Raw genomic sequence first — 8182 nt, 5'->3', positions numbered from 1 at the left:
AAAGATCTTAAAGAGTAAGAATTTGAATCTGAATTTGAATGAATGGGTGTTGGTAAAGTCAGGTATGGTAAACAAGCATAAATTAAAACAGTAAATCTTTGTACAAAGTCTCTTACATTTTTTATAGCCAATTTATTTTTTGGAGAATCATATATGTGAATGATATGACTATACTGTTCAGAATGTTCAAGTTATTTTTCCACTTGGGATCATTTTCCATTTTAAGAGCAAATGAATTGATTCTAAATTCAAATACAATTTTAGCAAACAATTTTAAAGCAAAAGCATTTTAGTCATTTTTGGCTAAAATGATATGATTGATTTTATTTATATGTAAAAATCTCTCAAATCTATTTATTAGCCATAGAGTAATATTTGCAAAAACAGCCCAGGTAAAAGAAATCTGTGTCAAGTAAACTCTGACATTGAGAAAGAAAATGAATGGGAATTAACTGATCTACATGCTTCAAAACTGGTAGCTTCTATTATCTCTCATACTCTGATATATTTCAGAAAATATGATGAAGATAAATACTTTGGGGTGAAGTAAATTTGTTTTCAATGGCTTGACAAATCAAACAATCATGAATTGAGATTTCTAGGATTTAGGTTGAGTATTTCTCATAAGTAATAAACTGTTTTTACTATAGCTCCTCAATTTTAGGTTCAAATTCTAAAAGAAAAAAAAAAACATTTAAGGGGAAACGTAAGTATTCAACCTTACAGTAAAAGAAAATGTGAATATTGAGCTATATATTTAGAGCCTTCAAATAAGCCAATAAATGCATTTACATTGTTTGGCAGGTACCAAAGTTGCCAAAAAATAAGTACTTGTGCTGATTTTTATTTTATAACATAAAATTTTTGTTAGCAACTTTTTAAAATAAGAAACACTAAAATTAAATATCCTTTGTTCTAACTATCATTAATTTTTACATGTATCTCATTAGCAAACCGTGTCTTTGTCTTACACAGCTGAAAAAAAACAAAAACCCTGGCAAATTAACACTTCTAAAAATACTTTAATGGTTGGAAAATATAATTTGAAATTCTACCGTTTAGCTTTAAGTGCTTGAAAAAGATCACCAAAGTGAGTTTCTATATGTCAGAAGAAAAAAATAATCAAGTAAGCAAACATTTCCATAAGTGTCCCCTTTAATTATTTTTCATTTGTGTAGTTTGCCCACACATCCATATTCAATTTATTAGTCAATAACTACACTCTGTGAATTCTTCCTTTTTACTTCTTTAATTTTTCAATAGCAGTACAGAAATAACTTGAAAAAATGAAACATTTAAATAAATGTCAGGAGAGCTATTTGGAGACTTGCTTTCGACAATATTAATATGTTTGTCCTCTTAAGAACAGAAACAAATGATAATACAAAGCACATGGGAAAAATAAATATGAACACAGAGGACAGTGACAAGTCCAGCAGGAAAATGAGATGTACTTGGAAGTTTTACTCCACTGGAGAAAAATCATGAATCATGTTAAGAATTAATAACAATTTTATTTTAGCTGATATATCACTGGAAATATTTGATTTTCACTTATCTACTTAAATAGAACATTTTTTATGTCAAAAGCAGCACATAGCCACAACCTGGAATAAAATTCAAGAAAGAATATTCAAAATTTCTAATTATCCAAAATTATATAGTACTGCATCTAAATAAATCTTAGTGTGTTATTTTGGAATTTTGATTATAACAATTTTTAAATAAATTGTCTTTGGTAACATAAATTATCTTGTAAATGTAAACTCTAAGTTTTTCAAATTTATTCATTTTATTTTAATCAGTAACCTTCAATAAAGATGATTGGAGTATTAAAAAATATTTCCAAATTCCATGATTTTATTATAATGAAAGCAAAACTGAAATTAAATATTTGGGATATATAAAATAATTTTATAATAGTTACTTGTAATTTTCAAAGTATAACTACACGTTCTTTCAAATTCTGCTTTCCAATATTTCATATTAATTTAATAAAACCAGTACCAAACTGTGTTGGCAAATTTTCTTTGGAATGATGTCACTATGCATCTCTTTGATGGAAATATATCTCATTTAGATATATATTTTATTGAATAGGGCATTTGGCTGAACAAAAATATAACCGCAATATCCTCTAGTCAGCAGAAGTAGAAGTTATTGCATGACAAGAGCCAGGGATTACGATTAGGACATTAAAAGGAATGACAGGAAGGCAAAGCTGACCATCACTGCTACCAGCTCATCTTCCAAGGACCACTTTGCACATTTCTAAGTCTCTTCCAAGGACCACTTTGCACATTTCTAAGTCTGGGCCCCTATGGAGTGGATTTGAAGGCTATAAAACACTATGCCTTTTATACAATGTGCAACTGACTGGTTCAGAAACAAAGTAAACACAAAGTAATAAAAGGAGAATGTCTATCTTTAAAAGGCAGTTCTTGGTAATGCTTCCCTTTGGCAATTTTTAAGTCTTACTTTAAATTTTATAGTTAAGTGTATAAAGACATAATTTTGCATATAGTGGGTAGCTCAAAAGAGTTTTCGCTGCAATATAGCATCCTTCGAGAATTTATAGAATCTTCTTCACTCAACTGCAATTCTGATGTTCCACATGGTTACAACATTTTTATTTCATTAACACCTAATTTACAAGCACAAATCATTCTAAATGTATCAGAACAGAGGTAGGAAATAATTATAATTTAGACTGAAATCTTCATCTCCTAGTCACGTATTTTTAACCCATCTATCTTATGAAAAAATAATGTATTGAAGAGAATTATAAAGAAATAAAAAAGTTTTCCAATTTAAATAAAGAGGTGCCACAATTTAAGTTATTCATTTCTAACAATTTACCTATTATTGCACAGATGTGCCATACCTGCTATATTGAGCTGTATGGTTTATAATTGAACATGTGCAATATTGATCAGACAGTCTGCACCTATTTAAGTATGCTTTTTCATGGAGCCTCCCATCATAGCCCTTGGATATTTAGTTGAATGCTTTGAGAGCTCTTCAGATTTTGTTTTCAAGTTTCTAAAGGGAGATTATTTTACATGGTTGACTTGGCATTTAATAAGCTACATATAAAAGCAGATATAAAGACATTTTGCCATTAGAAAAATACTAAAGCTTAATATTTAATATCATTTATCAGGACTAAAAAAATCCAGTCAACCTGGTCAAAAAAGTAACACTGTCCCACCTCCTATACAGATTAATTGCTTGAGTAAACAGAATAACCATTTGTTCTGCTCTTGAATAGAAACAATCCACCTGATTTGGATGGGCTGAATTAATTCTCATTCAACATCAACTTTCTGTCCCATGTAACCAGCATGTCTCACCATTAGCCATTATACTCCCATTAACCCTTACCTATCCAAAACTGAAGGAGGGCAGGGCATGTATGGCATAAAACAAAAAACACATCTGCCTGAGACCATCTTCCTCCTTACTTTCAATTTGTCTATCCATATTTAGAAATACGGTAGGTTATATTTACTCCACTTCCTACTCACATTTCTCACTTACTATGTGCCCCAAAATAGGTAACGTAAGAGTGTTCAAACCCTTCTGTGAATGCTAGCCTTCCTATTACTGTCTGCATGGGCTTTGTCAGAAATAGCCTTAGGGAATATCTAATATTAAGCAAGTATCTCATGTGATTTGTACTATTTTTTTCATTAAAAAGCAACCTTTGATTTTTCTTTTGTATTAGCATATGCTCATCAAGTGCCTGAAGATGAAGCATATGAAGGAAAAAATAATCTTTCACTTATTTAAAATCTTAGTAATTTATGATTTAAGATGACACCAAAGAAGCTTTGGAGAGGGGCTATATCTAATTGTCTTTGAAAAGCTTGTCTCAAGGTGAGTGAGTTTTTTTCTTTATAATTTACATTTTGATAAGGTCAAATTTTTCAGAAGAAGCCCTTTGTTATGCTTTGTATAAATAGCTCTGAACAGATGAAAATTAAAAATATGAGTACCCCTACCTTAAGAGAAATTTCTGCAGGTCTCACCCCAGACTTCGTATACCTGCAACATAAAAACAAACACATCCAATAGTTATTTACAGTATGTAAAAAGGAGTATTCTTCAAGTAAGCTAAAACTGAGAAATTGTACCCTCTTCTCAGCAGAGATCTATTTCTAGTGGAAAAAAGAGAAGATATCAAATGGAAGAGCTGTTCCATTTGACTAAGAATAAAATAAATAAAAGAATAATAAACTGATGACAATAATTAGGGTAGTCATGAAATGAAAACATCTAGACATGCAAACTAAATTAATCTGAGCCTCTAAAGTGAGTTTCAAATATGTGGTAAAGGATCATCTACAGCACAAAGTAATTTCTCTTACCGTCAAGACTAACTTGACTTTCTATATATCCATATCATATAATGGTATTCACCAGTGCTTCTTTATTTTTAAATATAATTTTTAGATATAATATACAATGCTAATGTTGGAATATTTATGATATTCTAGAGCAATCAGTCTCTAAGTTTCAACTGATTCTCATATAGCAACGAAAGGTACTGATTACATAGAACTTTGTAGTTTACAAAGCATTTTCATACATTTTATGGTTTGATTTTCACAAACTAACAAACAAAACAGTGAAAGATTCAGGCATTTAGGAAAACAGCTTGGCAAAAAAGGATAGCAATCCCTGAGAGGAAACAAATGTGGTAAGCCTTGGGATTACCTCAGCTGGAGGATGTTACCAAGCTATAGCACAGGGAGAGGAAACCCGGTCAGATCCTGGTGGTCTCCCTGAGTTCAGGAGACACAGCTGGGAGTTTGGGGAAGTCAAGGTGACTAGAGTTTGCTGGGCAGAGTATCACAGAGGAGAGACTTGCAGAGAGACAGAACTTTAGAGATCTACAGACGGTCCCCTTTGAGCACTCAACTGAGCAGTGATTAGTACATGCTGTGAAGACATTACCCACAGCCAGGAAAATAAACATCTGACAATTAAGAGGGAACAATGCCTGATGTTCATACAGGAATGAGAATAGTGACTGTTCTTGTCAGCCAAGATGGAAAACCTCATAATTCAAGGAACATTGATTAGAATACTAAGAAGGGTCTTGCCTCAGTAGGAAAGAGAATTAATCCTAGAATAAATGTAACTCGTCTCATCTAACAAAGCTGAAAAGCAAGATCTGAAAAGATCAAGTTGTTTCCAACTAACTTAACCATGTCCTGGACAAAGCTCAAGGATATTTATAGGAATTTATATGGGAGTTAAAAATGTACAGCCACCAATGTTTGTAAATATCCTGATCACGTATAAAAGATAAAAAATGCTCACAAGTAATTTCACTTAACAATTAAGAAAGAAAAAAAAAGATTCTCACTCCAATTCTGCAGTTCACCAATATCTAACTGATCTATGAAATATCAGCACACTGAGAAACCCATTCTTTCAAGGAAAATATTCAGAGTTACACCAAAAAGAATGTATAATGATATTTCCTAGTGCTAGTAGTTTTTCTTCCTTAAATTTTGTTTGCCTGGTTTAAATAAAGCAAAGGGGTCACCACAAACAAGAGCACAATTTTATTTTTCAGCATTTATTTAAGAATATATTACTTTTTAAGAAATATTAGAAACTTTTCTCCTTGCATCAAAGTGTGGTATAGTGTTAGCACTACAAAAGGAAGTAGTGAGGAAGAGTTGGCAAAAAAAAAAAAAAGCATTTAAAAGACTAAATTTTGCAAACAATGGTAGCACGCATTATAAAATTAACATTTACATCATTTTCACAATCTTTCCAATTTATGACACCAGGGTTTAGGTGACTCACCACAAATGACTTTAATTGTTGGTTCCATGATTAGCATTACAGATTAACAATATTATTGTTACTGTCCTATTCTATGTAGTTCAAGCAGTCTATTGTTTATACTACATTAAATAAATGTGTCCTTATTGCACAATTCAGAATATTACATACTTATAAAAAATGCATGATTCAAAAAAGTAACTACAAAGGATATTAGAAAATATTTTAAATTAAAGAATAAATAAAATCACAATATATCAAAATGTATGGGATGCAGTCAAAGCATACCTTAGAAAAATATTCATAGCATTTAACACTTATATCACAAAATAACAGAAGTTTCAAATCAATAAATTACCTATACTTTCATTTTATGAAATTAGAAAAAATAAAAATAGAAAACTAATACTAAAGCAAATAGTCAAGAGGAAACAATAAAGTGCAGAAATCAATAAAACCAGAAAAGCCATACAGGAAAGTCAATGAAACTAAAAGCAATTTTTTAACACTTTATTTTTTAGAGCAGTTTTATGTTTACAATAAAATTGAGAAAAAGGTACAGAGATTTCCCACATAACCTCTGCCTCCACACATGGATAGCCACCCCCATTATCAACATCACTAACCAGAATGACACTTTTCTTTTCTTTTCTTTTTTAACCAAAGCTGAACTACATCAATACATCATAATCACCCAAGACCCAAGGTCCATAGTTTACTTTAGGGTTCATTGTTGGTGCTGTATATTCCATGGATTTGGACAAATGTATAATGAAATACACCCATTGATATAATATCATACAGAGTATTTTCACTACCCTAAAATCCTCTGAGTTCCACCAAATCATCCCTTCCTCTAACCCTAACAACCACTTATTTTTTATTGCCTCCATGGATTTGTCTTTTCCAGAATGCCATATAGTTGAAGTCATACAGTATGTAGCCTTTTCAGGCTTTTCACTAAGTAATATGCACTGAGGTTTCCTCCATGTCTATCCATAGCTTGATAGGTCATCTCTCTTTAATCCTGAATAGTATTCCATTTTCTGGATGTATCACAATTTATCCATTCACCTGCTGAAGGACACTTTGGTGGCTGCTACTTTCTGGTAACCATAAATAAAGCTGATATAAACATCTGTGTGCAGGTTTTTGTGTGGGCTTAAGCTTTTAATTCATTTGAGTAATCACCAAGAAATATGATTGCTGGACCATATGGTTAGAGTATGTTTAGTCTTGAAAGAACCCACCAAATTATCTGCCAAAGTGACTATACCATCGTGCATTCCCATCAGTGACATATGAGGGACAACTGGATATCATAAAGGGAAAGGAAGAACAACTCTTACTCTCCACTGTATACAACAGTCAATTCTAGATTAATTAAATACTGAAATGTAAAGGATAAAGTAGTTTTCTAGATGATAATATAGAAGAATATCTTCATTTGTCAAGATAATTAATAAAAGACAATATCCAAATAACCAATAACCATGCAAAAAGTATTAAACTTTATTAACAATCAGAGCCAAGCCAAGTAAAAATATTACTATTACTAAAACACATGGAAACTTTTATTACCCTACCCAGAAAGACTAAAATTTAAAAGACAATGATACCAATATCTGAAGCAAAGGAATCCTTCATACACTGGTGGAAAGAGTGTAAACTGGAACAACCACTTTGGAAACAGGCTGGTATCTACTAAGTTTAAATATTGACATATAATCAGATCTAGAAAGTTCACTCCTACTGAACAGATATGCTTGCATGCATATATCAAGAAATACATACAAAAATGTGTAAAAGCCCAAACCTGGAAATAACTCAAATGTCTATCAATAAAATAATGTTAAAATAAATTTTAAAATTGTTAAAAATATTTGAAAAGTTTTAAATTATTTAAAGTTACCACATGGCAATGAAATTCAACAAACCACAGCTACACAAATAAAACATGAATGAATCTCACAATCATAATTTTGAGCAAAAGAAAGTATAAGAAGACTATAATCTCTATGTTTTCATTTATATAAAATATAAAAAATAAAGGAAAAACAAATGTATAGTATATATGGATGCTAGTTCAGGTGGTTAAACATAAAGAAAAACAAGGAAATTTTTACCATTAGCATCAGAATGTCAGCTAAGTTTGGTTGAGAGAAAGCAGGTAACAGTTGAGAGGCTATGAAGGGAAATTCTTTTGAGGTTGGTAATGCTTGTGTCTTTAAACTTAACTGGTGGTTACAAAGTGCCAAGTGTGCCATGATATTGAGTTGAATACTTGTTCCTTTCTGTGTTTCAAAACAAAAAACTTAAAAATGAAGTTAACCATGGATAATGAATTAATGGACAGATAAGTGATGCTTCATTACTGCTT

Source organism: Phocoena phocoena, chromosome 3 (assembly GCF_963924675.1).
Source record: "Phocoena phocoena chromosome 3, mPhoPho1.1, whole genome shotgun sequence".
NCBI lineage: Eukaryota > Metazoa > Chordata > Mammalia > Artiodactyla > Phocoenidae > Phocoena > Phocoena phocoena.
Note: the sequence above shows the minus strand (reverse complement) of the source record.